At 47.0% G+C, this 19,569-nt stretch overlaps 1 long non-coding RNA gene and 2 pseudogenes across 3 annotated transcripts; 1 reads left to right on the top strand and 2 right to left on the bottom strand.

Moving 5' to 3' along the window:
* Positions 1-729: 729 nt before the first annotated feature.
* On the bottom strand, positions 730-1,809 carry LOC125506131 (BTB/POZ and MATH domain-containing protein 3 pseudogene; annotated as a pseudogene).
* Positions 1,810-3,014: 1,205 nt separating this feature from the next.
* LOC125506130 (BTB/POZ and MATH domain-containing protein 3-like) lies at positions 3,015-5,003 on the bottom strand (annotated as a pseudogene).
* Positions 5,004-5,474: 471 nt separating this feature from the next.
* LOC147973210 (uncharacterized) lies at positions 5,475-10,569 on the top strand. 3 transcript variants are annotated; one of them, XR_015603597.1, is made up of 8 exons: positions 5,475-5,823; positions 5,948-6,060; positions 6,608-7,963; positions 8,448-8,643; positions 9,052-9,120; positions 9,521-9,628; positions 9,727-9,806; positions 9,917-10,569. It is a non-coding gene; the product is annotated as an uncharacterized LOC147973210 (long non-coding RNA). The 3 variants fall into 3 exon arrangements; XR_015603596.1 differs by having other exon boundaries at positions 5,475-6,060; XR_015603598.1 differs by lacking the exon at positions 9,521-9,628 and having other exon boundaries at positions 5,475-6,060.
* Positions 10,570-19,569: the final 9,000 nt, after the last annotated feature.

Below are 19,569 nucleotides of genomic sequence, written 5' to 3'. Positions count from 1 at the left end.
GAATCAAAACACAAATTTGTGGTGTAGTCCTTGACATGGATGTTGCCTAGATGAAATCCAAGACTTGGCATCATTCATAGAATGCGACGAAGATGATGCAACTCATGTTCCTCATTTCAAGTGTCACTTGAGGACTAGCCTTGTCTAAGCCCCATCGTTGCATAGTTGCAATTGTGTGTGGACAATCTCTTGGTAGGCTCGGCCTAGACGTTACAAGGGAGAAGATTTGGCTTATATTGTGTTTGGCAATTAGTCATGACATATTTTTTTCGTTCTTTCTTTTAATTTACCAATTTTATTTGATTCGTAATAACATAGTTGCATATATTCTTAGTTGGAACAGAAGCAGTGGGTAATGAAGCTTCCATTTATGCAAGACTTGGAACATGAATGGCACCGATCCTACATCCAGCTAAACGTAACAATGTAGTATGTACCCATGGAGTAACTTCTCAATAATCTAACTAATACACAAATCAAGGTTGATGGGCAACCATGGCAGGTTGATGGGCAAACAACAAATAATCAAATAATACTCTCTTTTGTCTCGTAAGAGAAACAATTACTATTATACTCGCATAAACATATATTAGATTGAATGAATGATGCTAACACTTTTGCTTTGAAACAATACATGCAATGATGCAACCATACATGGAAAAGTATCATAACCATTAGTACTAAAATTTTGGATGACAATACACGATAATGGCAGCAGATGGATTATTACTAAATTGTCATGATATTATCCTTTTCAACGTTCCATTTAGCCAGGGGGTATTCTAGCTATGTGCTCCTTGTCCTTGAGAACAGATGGACAGCTGGACTTGAGATGTTGATAACCATTGCTTGCCATCATCGCCTCCAAATTGGATGGAGAAGCAAGGAACTGCAAACAAGCTTCTTTGAGACGATCGAAACCATGCTGCTCAGCTATAGCCAAACTGGTTGCCACCATGTCTGAATCAATATGACAACACAATTTCTCCTCGCATATATGCTTCAGCCTGCCAATGTTGTACCTATCAGCCACTACGAGTAGATGACTGGCCATCACCACATCAATCATAGGAGAAACTTTGCCAGTGTATATGAAATGGAGCAAGGCCTCGAAGACATCAGGCTCCATGTCATGAATTTCAATGAGTCTACTAGAACTCTCCTTCATGCCGCCGAGGAGCTCCGCCCTGAAGACTGATGACCGAGCGGCCAAGATACACCTATGAGCGGGGAATGTCTCTCCGCCTACTTGAAATGATAGGTCTGATGCATCTTTGCTCTCGAGGAGATCACCGAGTTGCCGGTGCAAGTCGTTTGGAGATGCTCTTGTTTCTTCTTCGCCGGGGATCTCCTTCACAACGGTGACATGGCATCCAATGGTGAGACAATCATTTCTCATATGCTCCGATCTTTCCAGCTTAGCCTTCTTCATTAGGTTATGGTAGCCCCAGTTTGGAGCTTTCCTTGAGAATGTATGTATATCGTGGGACGGGTATATGAAGGCACCGGTTCTCCATTCTCGTCAAGTAGACTGAACGTGAATTTCGCCTTCACATCTTCGGCGTCGGCGGGGTGAAGATGTAGAAAAAGAGATATGTCATCCGGACAAATCCTGCTGCCGTTTGGGTAATAGGTCATGACCCAGTCGTGGCCTCCAACACTGAAAGGTGAGGAGGTTAGGCACTCGCCGTTCTTGAGTAACGCCTTGGCTCTTGAGTATTCATCTACCTTGAGCACGTATGATCGCGCATATGGGCTTTTCTCTGATTCAGCTACCATGGCAACAGAGATCTTGCAATGCTCTGCCATTCTGGGAGCAAGATGGAAGACTAGCTTAGGCATGCAGATAGAGATCACAAGCACGTGCTCAACAGCCGGGACAATAATCGTTAAAAAATACTACTCAATAATCGATTGGGCCTTCTTTTGTTTTATTTATTCTTCAACTCAACTCACGAGATGTCGTACAAGCCCACCCTGGTGTGTATGTATATATATATAAGCTAAGCTAGCTACAACAAATACGACTCCGTGACTAATTCCACTACGTAGTACTACTAATCCTACTCGGTACAGATAAAAAAAAAACTAATCCTACTCGGTATGGAATACTAACCAAATACGTACTCGGTGAATAACTCTACCCCTACTACCAATCCTATTCGGTATGACACATCCACATGCACGTCCCGTGCAAAATAAATAAAAATAAAATACAACCAGCTAGCCAGGTTCGTGGTCGCTCGACCAGAGAAACTATGTGCCGATCTACTCGAACAAAGAAAGCACAGATGTCGCCAGCAAATTTCACGCTTCACAGGCTTCGCAGGAGCAAGTAATGAACTTGAGGTGCATTTGTACCCATTTGGATTTGGGGCAGGCAAATTCCGGAGCACTGGACGATAATACTATAGCAGTACTATAATCCAGCTGAACGTGCTGACCTGAACTAGGATATAGGGTTTATGGTTTATTTAATTAGCAGACAACAAACGACAACAGTTTTGCTCATCAGAAAACTACAGCCCTGTTTTCCCCTACAACCGTATTTAAAACCAACATTCCAAAAACTGAATCCAGACAACCCTCAACAGCACGAGAAGTACTCCCTCCATCCCATAATATAAGAGCATTTTGACACTAATGTTTTGCTCATCAGAAAACTACAGCCCTGTTTTCCCCTACAACCCTATTTAAAACCAACATTCCAAAAACTGAATCCAGACAACCCTCAACAGCACGAGAAGTACTCCCTCCATCCCATAATATAAGAGCATTTTGACACTAATGTAGCACACAGCTGCACGACGAGCAATATTCAGAGCGAATAATAACCAAAGCCCCGTCACAACTATAGCTGAACATGCAGACGTTTTTGTTTTTTGCTTAGTGCAGTAAACTGAAGTACAACACAAGATACCAAGGTCCACATTGGCTGTGTGCATCCTGTGATGCAGAGGCCGGGGTAATCCCCTTTTCGAAAAAATAACAATACCAAGGTCCACATAGACGGCATCTATACTTCACATTCAGTTTTTCAGTGCAAAAGTAGACATGAGTGCTGCTAATAGAGTATCAAGGACATACCAGAGCTGACTGATTCTATTTGCTGGAGGATTATTAAGTACTGAACATTTGCCACCTCATGAATTTGCTGCAGTTCCTCTACCGATACAGGTGGACCTAAGCCCTCCAGTTTTTCCTCATACACCTTCAAACAGCGTTCAAGAATAGCCTTGTTGAAAATTTCAACAAGAGATCCCGTTGATGGAATCTCTCCGTTATTCAAAGCTTCAAGAATCTGAAGCTTATTCTAAGAAACTAATTTATCCAATTTATGTAGATAGCAGCTACATCAAGTATCTTACCTGCTGCAGAAAGGACACAAATTCCTTTCCATTCAATGATTGATAAGTACCATTCTACTAATGAATGATTCTACCAATGAATGATACTGCTCTCATCTTTGTTCTGAAACATCCATCCAACCATACATGGAGAAGTTGCATAACCATTAAAACAAGACTCTAGCAAGAAAAAAAGTGATCGATAGCAGCATTTTTGTTCCACAACATTCATGCATAAACAGAGTACTAAACATGGATGACATATATATGATAATAAATTGGTCTGTTCTGTAGGCACTACTTCCACATTGTCATGACAACGTCCTTTGCCACCCCCCATTCAGCCGGAAGGATTCTAGCTACAAGCTCCTTGAGAACATGTGGGCAGCTGGATGTCAGATGCTCAAAACCGTCGCTTGCCATCATAGCTTTGAAATTGGAAGGAGAAGCAAGGAATTGCAAACAAGCCTCTTTGAGACGATGGAAACCATGCTGCTCTGCTAAAGCCAAACTGGTGGCCACCATGTTGGAATCGATGTGAGTGCACAATTTCTCCTCACATATCAGCTTCAGCCTGCCGATGTTGTACCGGTCAGCCGCCACGAGTAGATGGCTGGCCATCGCCACATCAAGCACTGGAGGAACGGAGTCAGTGTATATGAAGTGAAGCAAGGACTTGAAAACATCAGCTTCCACGTCATAGATTTCAATAGGATTAGCTGCAGAACTCTCCTTCATAGTGCCAAGGAGCTCCGCCTTGAAGACGGATGAGCGAGCAGCGAGGACACACCTGTGGGCTGAGAAACTCTGTGCACCGACTTGAAAGATTAGGTCTGCTGCGTCCTTATTCTCGAGGAGGTCACCAAGGTGCTGGTGCAGGTCGCTTGGAGGAATCCTTGTTTCTTCCCCATGGATGACGGTGACATCGCACCTGATGGTGATACAGTCGTCTCTTAGATGTGCCGATCGCTCCAGATCAGCCTTCTGGAAGAAGTCAGGATAGCCCAAGCATGAATCTTTCTTTGAGAAGGTTAGTACAGGGGAGGCACGGCTGTATGAAGGCACCGGTTCTCCATTCTTGTCAAGTAGACTGAGCGTGAATTTCCCCTTCACATCTCCAGCATCAGCAGATTCAAGACGTAGGAAAAGGGATATGTAATGGGCATGAATCCTATTGTCACCGTTTGGGTAACATTCCACGGTCCAGACGTGCCCTCCAACACTGAAAGGATCAGAGGTAAGGCACTTGCCGGTCTCGAGAAACGCCTTGGCTCTGGAGTATCCATCTACCTTGAGCACGTATGACCGCGCATATGACCTTTGCTCAGATACCATGGCAGCAGAAATCTTGCATTGCTCTTCCATTCTGGAGGTGGGCTTGGAGTAAGATGGAAGTTTGGCCAGAGGAATGATCAATTTGTTACCTCTATCTGTCTATTCATTCTCGCCGCTGTCCAGTGATGTCGCCGGAAGAACGGCCGCCACCGGCGCTAGGGATTGGAGGTGGTGGCGCTAGGAGGGTGGGAGGCAGAGCCCGGGGCGGGCAATGGAGGAGGTGGAGCTCGACGACGGGAGCTCGTGGCAGCGGCAGCGGAGGGGATCGGGAGGGAGAGACGCGCAAGGGAAAAGGGTGGCGGCGGGAGCAGTAGAAGGGAGAGAGAGGACTGGCGAGTTAGGTTTTCTTCCGGCTGTTTTTTACCAGATGCTGTGAGATAAACGGACGGCCGAGATCGGCTCAGGAAGGAGACTGGACGGCCAAGACTGCATTCGCCCAGAGTCGTCGGATTGTCTGTCCAAACGAGTTCTGGCCCTCCGGTTTTTGGATGGAGCAATCCTGGCCATCGGATCAACTTCAATGCGACAACCAATGAATAGTGCTTCTTGTTTCTTACTTTTGAATTTATGTCGTATCTGGCTGACACGTGGGGTCTTTAGTCTGTGGGCCTCTACTGTCATTGCCTCTGAGTGTGGGTGTGACCGGTGCTGCTATACATTAGCGCGGGGGTCATGCCACCGCGCCGTAATTTTAGTGGCCGCCGAGGGCTGTTCCGAGATTTCACGTTAGGGCGCTTGCGTGGCGTCTCGTGGATGTCTGGGCTGCGCGTACGGTGGAGAGAGCGCCCGATTGGGTGAAACCCTAGCCACTATACTCGTCGTGCCCTTTCCCTTCACTCTCGCGCCGCCGCCCTCGCTCGCCCCGTCTCCCTCCCTCTCGCGGCCACCCCTGCACACCCCGTCACCCTCTCGGTGCCACCCCAGTCTCCTCCCCTGGACTGGTCGTTCAACGGCTTCTCAACTGGCGGCCAATTGTGCACATGCTCTTCCACCTCCCCAGCCGAGAGAGAGAACGAGGTTGAGTGGTAGATCACGACCTAACTGTCGGTTTTGGTCAGCCGCGACGATTGTGAGGCACAGCCTTTGCCGGACATCAGAAGGTCGGCTCTGAGGACACGATTTCACTAGTGATCGAGAAAGGGTGAGACTGGTGGTGCTCTCTTGTGCCCCTTTCATCCCGGCTCGCACGCTTCGTCCACGGAACCGGTGGCAACTCTCTCTCTATCTCTCTCTCTCCCTCTCTCTCTCATGGTCTTGCCTTGCAGGTGTCCATCATTGTGGAGCTGGACGAGATCTCTGGCCAGCCCACCACATAGCTTGCGACCCCGGTTCTTGCCACTAACACGCCACCTCCTAGTTCAACATGAAGTAATGCATGGTAGGTGCTCGATAAATTGTTAGGGTGGGCTAATGAGTGTCTTTTTAGTGGTTGGGCCTACTGGCATCGATGAAGTATGTGTCAAGAAGAGCGTCTGCGTCTGCGATGACTGGGTTGTTAGCACTGTCTTCTAGATGCAATGCTCCTCTGGTTTCTTCCTATCTCACCAATGGATTCATTTGGGCTAAGAAAATGTGCTCTTTTTGAATCTGTGATGCCACCACTTTCTGCTATGAAGTAGTGATTCTTACATGATTTCCAATTTTCCATACATCAAACTCTGCTTTACTGTGATGTTTAATTAATGTAATATGCAAATTTTTAGAAATGTCAAGGATATTAGGTGATGCTTATTTAGGCATGAAACCTTTATCTTGCCAAATTTCTATACATAGGCGACCTCTCCGACCTTTTCTACTTCTAGGGATGATGATGGTTCTGAAATTATAATCATATATTTATTAAGTTCTATTTTTGTTTCTTGTGCTCATGTTTCTATCCTAAATTCCTAATCCAAGTAACCGGTTCTTTTTATTTTATTGATCAGGTACTTCATGGCAGTGCCGTGGACAACATCACCATAACCACATTGATGGTCCAAGCCCCAGCTCACAAAATCATTTTTAGTTGGGCTGTGAGCACCTCAACAACTCAACGTCAAATATAATTGATGTGTAGCCGCATATATTCTTTCTATAATCTATTTTGGCTACCATCATTTTTAGTTGTGCCATGAGCACCTCAACCACTCAACATCATCTATACCATGATTTTAGCAAAGAGTTATTTATGTTTATCATTGCCCACGCTTCTTTTTTTTTTCTCATGCATGGCACTTAATATATTGTCTTACAGTTTAACACAACTTAGTGGAAAAGTGTGTCTTCTATTTATGTACTCTTCCTCTCAATCATCAATTTGCTCACAGTTATACATGTTTATGTATGTGTCTTCTGTCTCTGATCTTCATGTCGTTATGTTACTTTTCTCTCCCAATTGATTGTTCGTCCTTAAAAAAAGTTTTCACATTATCAAAAGGCTCCAAGGGGTGTCATGGTCAGGAACCTATTTTCCAGCCAGCAGGAGATGGTCAGGTAATCAACCATATCATGGATTGTGTTTTTTGTGGTTTATGGCAAAGTAATGCTCTTCTTTTCAAATGTATGGACTAATAGGAGTCATAAGTTGTACCTCACTTCTTATACAAAACTGAACTGGTCATTGGTTAGGTGAGACATGCCATGTGTCTGGACTTCGGTGACAAGTCTGAATGAATATATTAATTTGAGCAAGTATTCGATCCATATACTTGCATTCTTGTTATTTGATTTTTATTTTCTCAACTATATGGACGTGTTAGTTCTTTAAAGATCTCTCAGCTATAAAATTGTTCTAGGCTCCTCCGCATTTTTTTGTTCTAGGCTACTTAGGATCTAACAAATACTACATCATATACACACTGAATTCTATCCTTCCAGGTTATTTCTGTTCCATCCACTTCCATTGTTGCAGGAATCTTTTTGCGTTTGATATTATATGGAAGAATCTATGTGTCCTATTTATGCTAAATTCGATACCCCATTTGTGGCTTTTTTTCTCTCTAATATTTGCATTCAGGGCTATGCTAAATCGAGTGTTGCTGCCATTGAGTTGACCATTTGTTCTGGTTTACTTACAAGATGATACAATGATTTAAATAGACGATGCAAATTTATCTGAGTTGAAGACCTCTCAAAGAAAGCTGTTAGCGGCTTCTTCATGGGGAATGACATTTGAGAGTTTGTGTAAGCGACTTAATAAAAGATAAACTACACAGTTTGACCAAGCACGTTGAGGAAGATAAAAACAGGAAAAGGATTTTGTGTATGATCAGGCTGCCTCGAGTGATTGCTCCCCTTCAAAGGTAAAACTTGCATGTTTCCATGTCCAAGCTTATTAGCTCTCAATGCTTGATGCACCTATATTTTTTTGAGACAAAAAAGATGATACATATTATACAGTTTGATCACATTATTAATTTGCCACACATGATGTTGTAGGGTGATTTGGTATACGGCTCCAGGTTTAATGTCGACCACTGGGTTTGTAGGTTCTGCGCTAGAATGCTTACATAACACATATATTAGCTACATTTATTTTTCTTTCTTGCTTCTTTTTTATAGCTCATGCATGGCTAGAATTTAGAATCATTGAAAAGTTTACATGTCTGACCTTAATGATAGATGAGTTGGTACTATGGTCATACGTGATTTGGTCTGGTATTTGTTTTATGATGTGTTGGGCAATCGTCAATTTCCCTTTATGGAGCAAGTTTGTATAGGGATACAAAGTACAGACCAACAATCTGCGTCCTAATACTGATGTATTTCCTGGATTCTCCAATTTAGATCGGAGCATTGAGACGTCCTGGCACTCATGAACCTCCTGGAAGAGGACAACCTGAGGTGGTCTGCCATGGGCACCTAGCGAGGCACAATGTTTGGGCGCTTCACCGCGGCTTCTAGGGGGGTGGCTAAGTCGTCGGCGTCGGGCAGTGGTGTTGCCATTCGCATAAGCAAGCTACATGGCGTCGAGAAGAAACCGGTATGCCTCATTCTCCTCTCGGCCCTGTTCCATCTCGATCATCACCATAAGCATTCATAACAAGATTTGTTTAGTGATGGTACCTAAAAGCAAATCTGGACTTGGATATGCCTTAGCATTCTTATCAAGATTTGTGCAGGTACTCTAAAAGAAAATGTGCTTGGTTCTTTCCTCAATACTCATAGCCCTTTTGTTTTGCCTTATACTTCGATCTTGAGGTCTGAAGCACAATAGTTAGGCGGCTACCTCACATGATGTGAAAAGTTAGGACAATGACTTTTCAAGCTAATTTTGAATGTTGTATGTTTTGCTGTGTTATATGTATGTGTTGTGTTTATGGTTGTTGATAGTGTTATCCATTCTATGCCGGATGTTGTGGATGACTGAACTTCTATGTGTCATTTTCAGTGTTGCATACTGCCAAGTTCTAGAAACGGGGTGATGCTCGCATAGTTATTTGGCGTAAAGGAGACCAAGGTGAGATTGTTATTGAGGGTATAGATGTTCTGTCTCCATGCAAATTTAGTGACCTTGCCTTCTCTAGCTTTCTAAGTATTACTAATCATTACTTACTACATTATTTTCGTGTACTGTTCCACAAAAAATAGCTTAAAGCACGAACATGTACGTGTTTCACAATTCTAGCTGACTCTAGTTCACAAATCACACTGTTTAACTTTGTTGTCCTTTGTATCTTTTAGCCTTTATCAAACATTGTATATTTCTACTTTGATTGTAACTTTTCATTTGTCCTTTCCAAAGGCAGATAAGAAAAGTAAACTTGAATAAGCACACTCATATGGAATGACATGCAACCGCAGAAGAGAATTACCCCCTCTAATAAATTTTTGGTGTGGTGTTGTCTTCATGGTTGCAGGGCACGTCAAAAGGTTTAGTATGTGTCATATCGTTAGGGCAATGTTTTGAACACGGCGGGTATTGACACTAATAATGCCGCCATCATGCATACACATTGAATCAACCGGTTGGAATTTTCAATATTTTCTACACCGTGCGAGACGTTCATGTTTCTACTCTACTTCATGGACTAATCAAATGATCCAAATTATGTTTATTCTTTAGGAACACTTGCCTTATTTGGTACCATTGTTCTTCTTCCAAGGACTGCGATAACATCTTTTCTTCACATATGAGAGGAAGACGTAAGTATATAGTTTGTTTTGTGAAATAAGTTGCTGATATACTCCACATAATCTCTAGGCATTTCTACTACCTGTTAGTTCTGAAAACTCTAACTAAAGATCTCTTGCAGATACCAAAGTAGCCTTGGTAATAACAAGAAGGTTGAGCTCATTTATATGGGTGCTATAAGTAGTGAGCCTGCTCCATGATGTCTACTACGCAACTTTATCCTGGTAGACGTTGTTGGGCCTCCAAGTGCAGAGTTTTGTAGGACAGTAGCAAATTTCCCTCAAGTGGATGACCTAACGTTTATCAATCCATGGAAGGCGTGGGATGAAGATGGTCTCTCTCAAACAACCCTGCAACCAAATAACAAAGAGTCTCTTGTGTCCCCAATGTTGGGGAACGTAGCATAAATTCAAAATTTTCCTACGTGTCACCAAGATCTATCTTTGGAGTCATCTACCAACGAGGGAGGAGTGGATCTACATACCCTTGTAGATCGCGCGCGGAAGCGTTCAAGAGAACGGGGTTGATGGAGTCGTACTCGTCGTGATCCAAATCACCGATGATCCTAGCGCCGAACGGACGGCACCTCCGCGTTCAACACACGTACGGAGCAGCGACGTCTCCTCCTTCTTGATCCAGCAAGGGGGGAGGAGAGGTTGATGGAGATCCAGCAGCACGACGGCGTGGTGGTGGAAGTAGCGGGATTCCAACAGGGCTTCGCCAAGCGCTGCGGGAGGAGGGAGATGTGTCATGGGAGGGAGAGGGAGGCGCTAGGGCTTAGGGTGGTGCTGCCCTCCCTTCCCCCCACTATATATAGGGCCAAGGGAGAGGGGGGGCGCAGCCTTGGCCCTTCCTCCAAGGAAGGGTGCGGCCAGGGAGGAGTCCCTCCTCCCCAAGGCACCTCGGAGGTGCCTTCCCCCTTTAGGACTCTTCCTTTTCCTCTTCTCTTGGCGCATGGGCCTCTTGGGGCTGGTGCCCTTGGCCCATATAGGCCAAGGCGCACCCCCTACAGCCCATGTGCCCCCCGGGGCAGGTGGCCCCTCCCGGTGGACCCCCGGGACCCTTCCGGTGGTCCCGGTACAATACCGGTGACCCCGAAACTTGTCCTGATGGCCGAAATAGCACTTCCTATATATAATTCTTTACCTCCGGACCATTCCGGAACTCCTCGTGACGTCCGGGATCTCATCCGGGACTCCGAACAACTTTCGGGTTACCGCATACTAATATCTCTATAACCCTAGCGTCACCGAACCTTAAGTGTGTAGACCCTACGGGTTCGGGAGACATGCAGACATGACCGAGATGACTCTCCGGTCAATAACCAACAGCGGGATCTGGATACCCATGTTGGCTCCCATATGTTCCACGATGATCTCATCGGATGAACCACGATGTCAAGGACTTAATCAATCCCGTATACAATTCCCTTTGTCTAGCAGTACGATACTTGCCCGAGATTCGATCGTCGGTATCCCGATACCTTGTTCAATCTCGTTACCGGCAAGTCTCTTTACTCGTTTCGTAACACATCATCCCGTGATAAACTCCTTGATCACATTGTGCACATTATGATGATGTCCTACCGAGTGGGCCCAGAGATACCTCTCCGTTTACACGGAGTGACAAATTCCAGTCTCGATTCGTGCCAAACCCAACAGACACTTTCGGAGATACATGTAGTGTACCTTTATAGCCACCCAGTTACGTTGTGACGTTTGGCACACCCAAAGCACTCCTACGGTATCCGGGAGTTGCACAATCTCATGGTCTAAGGAAATGATACTTGACATTAGAAAAGCTTTAGCATACGAACTACATGATCTTGTGCTAGGCTTAGGATTGGGTCTTGTCCATCACATCATTCTCCTAATGATGTGATCCCGTTATCAACGACATCCAATGTCCATGGTCAGGAAACCATAACCATCTATTGATCAACGAGCTAGTCAACTAGAGGCTTACTAGGGACATGGTGTTGTCTATGTATCCACACATGTATCTGAGTTTCCTATCAATACAATTCTAGCATGGATAATAAACGATTATCATGAACAAGGAAATATAATAATAACTAATTTATTATTGACTCTAGGGCATATTTCCAGCAGTCTCTAGGAGTACTAGTAAAGTACACATTAACATAATACATCCAATATACTTCTATCGACCTTGCCAGCCTTCTTATCTACCAAGTATCTAGGGTAATTCTGCTCCAGTGGCTGTTCCCTTTATTACAGAAGCACTTAGTCTCGGGTTTGGGTTCAACCTTGGGTTTCTTCACTAGAGCAGCAGCTGATTTGCCGTTTCATGAAGCATCCCTTTTTGCCCTTGCCCTTCTTGAAACTAGTGGTTTCACCAACCATCAACAATTGATGCTCCTTCTTGATCTCTACTTTTGTGGTGTCAAACATCGCGAATATCTCAAGGATCATCATATATGTCCCTGATATATTATAGTTCATCACGAAGCTCAAGCAGCTTGGTGGTAATGACTTCGGAGAACCATCACTATTTCATCTGGAAGATCAACTCCCACTCGATTCAAGCGATTGTTGTACTCAGACAATCTGAGCACAAGTTCAACAATTGAGCTTTTCTCCCTTAGTTTGCAGGCTAAGAAAATCGTCGGAGGTCTTATACCTCTTGACGTGGGCACGAGCCTGAAATCCCAATTTCAGCCCTCGAAACATCTCATATGTTTCGCGACGTTTCAAAACCGTCTTCGGTGCCTCAATTCTAAACCGTTTAACTGAACTATCATGTAGTTATCAAAACGTGTATGTCAGATGTTCGCAACATCCACAGACACCGTTCGAGGTTCAGCACACTGAGCGGTGCATTAAGGACATAAGCCTTCTATGAAGCAATGAGGACAATCCTTAGTTTACGGACCTAGTCCGCATAATTGCTACTATCAACTTTCAACTAAATTTTCTCTAGGAACATAACTAAACAGTAGAACTGAAGCGCGAGCTACGACATAATTTGCGAAGACCTTTTGACTATGTTCAGAATAATTAAGTTCATCTTATGAACTCCCACTCAGATAGACATCCCTCTAGTCATCTAAGTGATTACATGATCCGAGTCAACTAGGCCGTGTCCGATCATCACGTGAGACGGACTAGTCATCATCGGTGAACATCTTCATGTTGATTGTATCTACCATATGACTCATGCTCGACCTTTCGGTCTCTTGTGTTCCGAGGCCATGTCTGTACATGCTAGGCTCGTCAAGTCAACCTAAGTGTTTCGCGTGTGTAAATCTGTCTTACACCCGTTGTATGTGAACGTTAGAATCTATCACACCCGATCATCACGTGGTGCTTCAAAACAACGAACTGTCGCAATGGTGCACAGTTAGGGGGAACACTTTCTTGAAATTATTATGAGGGATCATCTTATTTACTACCGTCGTTCTAAGTAAACAAGATGCATAAACATGATAAACATCACATGCAATCAAATAGTGACATGATATGGCCAATATCATATAGCTCCTTTGATCTCCATCTTGGGGCTCCATGATCATCTTGTCACCGGCATGACACCATGATCTCAATCATCATGATCTCCATCATCGTGTCTTCTTGAAGTTGTCTCGTCATCTATTACTTGTACTACTATGGCTAACGCTTTAGCAATAAAGTAAAGTAATTTACATGGCGTTTCTCAATGACACGCAGGTCATACAAAAATAAAGACAACTCCTATGGCTCCTGCCAGTTGTCATACTCATCGACATGCAAGTCGTGATTCCTATTACAAGAACATGATCAATCTCATACATCACATATATCATTCATCACATCCTTTTGGCCATATCACATCACATAGCATACCCTGCAAAAACAAGTTAGACGTCCTCTAATTGTTGTTTGCATGTTTTACGTGGCTGCTATGGGTTTCTAGCAAGAACATTTCTTACCTACGCAAAAACCACAATGTGATATGCCAATTGCTATTTACCCTTCATAAGGACCCTTTTCATCGAATCCGATCCGACTAAAGTGGGAGAGACAGACACCCGCTAGCCACCTTATGCAACTAGTGCATGTCAGTCGGTGGAACCAGTCTCACGTAAGAGTACGTGTAAGGTCGGTCCGGGCCGCTTCATCCCATAATGCCACCGAATCAAGATTGGACTAGTAACGGTAAGCATATTGAACAAAATCAACGCCCACAACTACTTTGTGTTCTACTCGTGCATAGAAACTACGCATAGACCTAGCTCATGATGCCACTGTTGGGGAACGTAGCATAAATTCAAAATTTTCCTACGTGTCACCAAGATCTATCTATGGAGTCATCTAGCACCGAGGGAGGAGTGGATCTACATACCCTTGTAGATCGCGCGTGGAAGCGTTCAAGAGAACGGGGTTGATGGAGTCGTACTCGTCGTGATCCAAATCACTGATGATCCTAGCGCCGAACGGACGGCACCTCCGCGTTCAACACACGTACGGAGCAGCGACGTCTCCTCCTTCTTGATCCAGCAAGGGGGAAGGAGAGGTTGATGGAGATCCAGCGGCACGACGGTGTGGTGGTGGAAGTAGCGGGATTCCAACAGGGCTTCGCCAAGCGCTGCGGGAGGAGGGAGATGTGTCATGGGAGGGAGATGGAGGCGCCAGGGCTTAGGGTGGTGCTGCCCTCCGTTCCCCCCACTATATATAGGGCCAAGGGAGAGGGGGGGGGCGCAGCCTTGGCCCTTCCTCCAAGGAAGGGTGCGGCCAGGGAGGAGTCCCTCCTCCCCAAGGCACCTCGGAGGTGCCTTCCCCCTTTAGGACTCTTCCTTTTCCTCTTCTCTTGGCGCATGGGCCTCTTGGGGCTGGTGCCCTTGGCCCATATAGGCCAAGGCGCACCCCCTACAGCCCATGTGCCCGCCCGGGGCAGGTGGCCCCACCCGGTGGACCCCCGGGACCCTTCCGGTGGTCCCGGTACAATACCGGTGACCCCGAAACTTGTCCCGATGGCCGAAATAGCACTTCCTATATATAATTCTTTACCTCCGGACCATTCCGGAACTCCTCGTGACGTCCGGGATCTCATCTGGGACTCCGAACAACTTTCAGGTAACCGCATACTAATATCTCTATAACCCTAGCGTCACCGAACCTTAAGTGTGTAGACCCTACGGGATCGGGAGACATGCAGACATGACCGAGATGACTCTCCGGTCAATAACCAACAGCGGGATCTGGATACCCATGTTGGCTCCCACATGTTCCACGATGATCTCATCGGATGAACCACGATGCCAGGATAAAGGGATCGTCTGGAGAGCTTGAGCTGGTTGGTGTATCTGCTTGGAATGGAACTGGCACGCTTCACACTTGGTTACTTGTGCAGTTGCATCCTGGAGGGCTGTCGGCCAAAAGAAACCTTGCCGGAACGCTTTGCCGACAAGTGCTCTTGCGCCAATGTGGTGACCACATATGCCTCCATGTATCTCTGCCAACAGCTTTTGTCCGTCTTCCCGGTGAATACACTTCAATTTCACACCGTTGAGTCTTCTTCTGTACAGTGTGTTGTCGACAAACTGGTACATACTTGACTGCCGGGCTACTCTTTCCGCTCCTTCTTGCTCTTCGGGAAGTTCTCCTGTCTGAAGGAAACGAACAATCTGCTGTGCCCATGCTGGAGCTTGTGGCTCGACAACGAGGACTAAAGGCAAATCTGCTGCTGCGGGAACATCCGCTTCTACGGCAAGAACCTGCGGCTCTGCCGGAGCTTGACGTTCCCCGACAAGCTTGCCGGAGCAAAACTTGTCGGGAGCTTCTGCTTCAACGGAACAAACCCTAGGGCTTGCCAGAGCATATTGCTCCTCAGCGCTCTTGGTGTTGGTCTCAGCTGCTGCGGGAACATCCGCTTCAACGGCGAGAACCTATGGCTCTGCCGGAGCTTGACGTTCCCCGACAAGCTTACCGGAGCAAAACTTGTCGGGAGCTTCTGCTTCAAGGAACAAACCCTAGGGCTTGCCGGAGCAGACTGCTCCTCAGCGTTCTTGGTGTTGATCTTGGGGACCTTCTTGGCGGCGGCTTCAGGAAGCTCTGCCGGAAAATAGTCACCAGAAATCAACTTCCTCTTCTTGTTCTGTCCAGTTGATGGTGTTACAGACGGTTGAGTTAGCTTGAGCACAAAGATCCCTGGTTCCACAGGTAATTTAAGTGCGGCGCACTTTGACAGGCCATCAGCAATAGCGTTCTGAGCTCTTGGAACATGCTCCATTTATAGGCCGTCAAAGTGCTCTTCTAGGTTTCTCACTTTGTCGACGTAGGCTACCATCAACGGACTCTGATAGTTCTTGTTTACTTGGCGGACGACAAGCTATGAATCACCCCTGGCAATGAGCTTCTTGATCCCAAGGTCTGCCGCGATCCTGAGACCGGCAAGCAAGCCTTCATACTCTGCAGTATTGTTTGTTGCTTGCTCCTTGGGAAAGTGCATCTGGACTACGTACTTGAGGTGCTCTCCGGTGGGTGCGACAAGCAGCACGCCAGCGCCGGCGCCTTGCAGCGAAAAGGCACCATCAAAGTACATCAGCCACTCTTTGCTTGCTTCCTTGACGGGGATGCTCGTTTCTGGAATTTCTTCATCTGGTGTTGGCGTCCATTCTGCTATGAATTCTGCCAATGCTCTGCTCTGGATAGTTGAAGTACTCTCAAACTTGAGGCCAAAGCTTGACAGTTCCAGTGCCCACTCAACAATCCTGCCTGTCGCTTCTGGATTCTGTAGTATCCTCTTCAGTGGAAAGCGAGTGACAACTGTGATCTCATGTGCTTGGAAGTAATGGCGCAGCTTTCTCGAGGCCATGAGAAGGCCAAAAAGCAATTTCTGCACGCCAGAGTACCTTGACCTAGCCCCCTGCAGAAGGGAACTGACAAAGTAAACTGGGTGCTGCACCATTTTCTTCTGTGTCTCCTCGTGCATCTGCGCAGATCCATCTTTGTCGGGACCAGAGCTTGCCGGGGAAGCCCCTTGCTTTTTCCTGGATGCGCTTGTCGTGGTTGCTGGCTCGTCATCTGCCTCCCTCTCTGCTACTAACGCAGCACTAACCACTTGATTGGTTGCCGCTATGTATAGCAGCAACTTCTCTTGTGGCTTAGGTGCGACAAGTATTGGAGGGGAGGACAGGTATCTCTTTAAGTCTTGCAGCGCAGCCTCCGCTTCCTGAGTCCATTTCATTGGACTTGCCTTTTTCAATAATTTGAAAAATGGCAAGGCGCGCTCAGCAGACCTAGAGATAAACCTGCTGAGAGCAGCCACGCAACCGGCAAGTCTTTGTACATCCTTGACGCGCTTTGGTGCTTCAATCTGCTCGATGGCCTTGATCTTGTCGGGATTGGCTTCAATTCCCCGCTGAGACACGAAGAACCCGAGAAGCTTGCCGGAGGGGACTCCAAACACACACTTCTCTGGGTTGAGTTTGAGGCTGATCTTGCGCAGATTTGCAAAGGTCTCGTCTAAATCTTGAATCAGAGTCGCTTTGTCCTTGCTCTTGACCAGTATGTCATCCATGTAGGCTTCCACATTCCTATGCATTTGTGGCTCCAGAGCGACATGGACTACTCTTGCGAATGTTGAACCAGCATTTTTTAATCCGAAAGGCATCCGTATGAAACAGTACGTGCCACATGGAGTAATAAATGCGGTCTTCTCCTCATCCTCTTCTGCCATGAAGATCTGATGGTATCCTGAGTATGCGTCAAGAAATGAAAGCAAATCACATCCGGCTGTGGAGTCAACAATCTGGTCAATGCGCGGCAAAGGAAATGGGTCTTTGGGGCAAGCTTTGTTAACATCGGTAAAATCGATACAAAGTCTCCATTTCCCGTTTGCCTTGCGCACGACTACAGGATTGGCCAACCACGTAGGATGGAGCACTCCTCTGACAAGGCCCGCCGCTTCCAATTTCTTGATATCTTCTGCAATGAATTCTTGGCGCTCCACTGCTTGCTTCCTGACCTTCTGCTTGACGGGCCGTGCATGAGGACAAACGGCAAGGTGGTGCTCAATTACTTTCCTGGGAACACCGGGGATGTCAGACGGTTGCCACGCAAACACGTCGACATTCACCCGCAGGAAAGCAATGAGCGCGCTTTCCTATTTAGGGTCGAGAGTGGCACTGACGGTGAAGGTACCACCAGTGCCGTCCTCCTTGGCGGACACCTTTTTCGTCTCTGGCGGAGCTGCCATTGTCTTCTTACACTTGCCGGTGGAGCTCGATGGTGCGTCCTCGACGGCAGCGCAGCACTCCGAAGAGGTGCGCTTGCCGGAGTGGGCATCAGAACTCTTGCCGGACTTGGTCTTCTTCTTCCCCCCGGGAGCTTCAGTGGCAAGTGACTTGTGGTCTGTTGCGGCTGCCGCTTCCCGGTAGATCTTGTCGGCACAGATTAGAGCATCCTTCTTGTCGCTGGGGACAGAAATGACGCTTATCGGACTTGGCATCTTCAGCATGTTGTATGCGTAGTGAGAGGCTGCCATGAACTTGGCGAGTGCTGGATGGCCAAGTATCCCATTATAAGGCAATGGAATATCGGCAACGTCAAAAGTGACCCTCTTAGTCCTGAAGTTGAGCTCGCTGCCAAATGTTACTGGCAACGTGACCTTCCCCTTCGGCTTGCTCCTTCCCGGGTTAATTCCTTGGAATGTGCCAGTCTCTTCAAGCTCGCTGTCAGGGATCTGGAGTTTCTGGAGTACAGCGGAGGAGATCAGGTTCAAGCCGGCCCCGCCGTAAACTAACATCTTAGTGACCTTGAGGTTGCGGATAGTTGGAGAAACCAACATCGGCAAGCACCCGACCGCAGTTGTGCGGTCAGGGTGGTCCTCAATATCAAAGATGATAGGCGTGCTGGACCATTTCAGAAGCTTGCGTGACACGACAGGTGGCTCTGCTGCATTGACTTCCTGCACCCACTGCTTGAGTTGGCGGTGCGAAGTATGCAGAGAAGCACCGCCGTCAACACACAAGACCTCTGTGGCTTTCTGGAACTCCTGTTCGCTGGTCTCAACGTCATCCATGTCTTCGTCGTCGTCGTCGTCGTCTTCATCCTTGTCGTGGCCGCGGGGAGGTCTGTCTCCTTGCCGCTGCTTGGCCTTGCCGCGGCGTCCTCCCCGGCCGGCGCGCTTCTTGCCAGATTCTCCAGCGCCTCCTTGGGCTCTCTCCTTGTCTCGTCGCTCGTACTCAGCATTCTGCTGCTGGACAAGCTGCTCGACCTTCTTGCAGCTCTGGAGGTCATGGCCCTTGGTGCGGTGAATCTTGCAGTACTGTTTGTCGGTGCCGTCCTGCTTGTCGGCGACCGCCACAGCCTGACAGTTGGTGCATGCGGCAACCTCTTTGCCGGAGCTACCAACTTTGGCCTTCTTGGCGCCACCTTCGTTGCCGGACTGCTCAACGACTAGCACCTCTTTGCCTTTCTTCTTCCTGTTCCGCCGCCGGTTTTTCTTTGCCGGGGCGGCATCCTCGCTGTCAGATCCTCCTGTTGCTATATTCTCTCCGGGGAGTTTCCTCCCTTCTTCAGCACGTGCACACTTGTCGGCCAGGGCATACAGCTCACTGACGTCTCTGATCTTGCACATCGCCATCTCCTCCCGCATCCTGCGGTTACGCACGTTCTGATGGAACGCACTGATGACCGTAGCAGGGTAGACATCTGGGATGTTGTGCTGCACACGGCTGAATCTCTGAATATACTTGCGCAGGGGCTCTCCTTCCTTCTGGGCGAGTAGATGAAGGTCGCTCTCTTGGCCATGAGGTTTGTGGCCGCCTGT

Source organism: Triticum urartu, chromosome 5A (assembly GCF_056163025.1).
Source record: "Triticum urartu cultivar PI428250 chromosome 5A, HENAU_Tu73, whole genome shotgun sequence".
NCBI lineage: Eukaryota > Viridiplantae > Streptophyta > Magnoliopsida > Poales > Poaceae > Triticum > Triticum urartu.
Note: the sequence above shows the minus strand (reverse complement) of the source record. Positions and strands in the feature narration are given on the sequence as shown.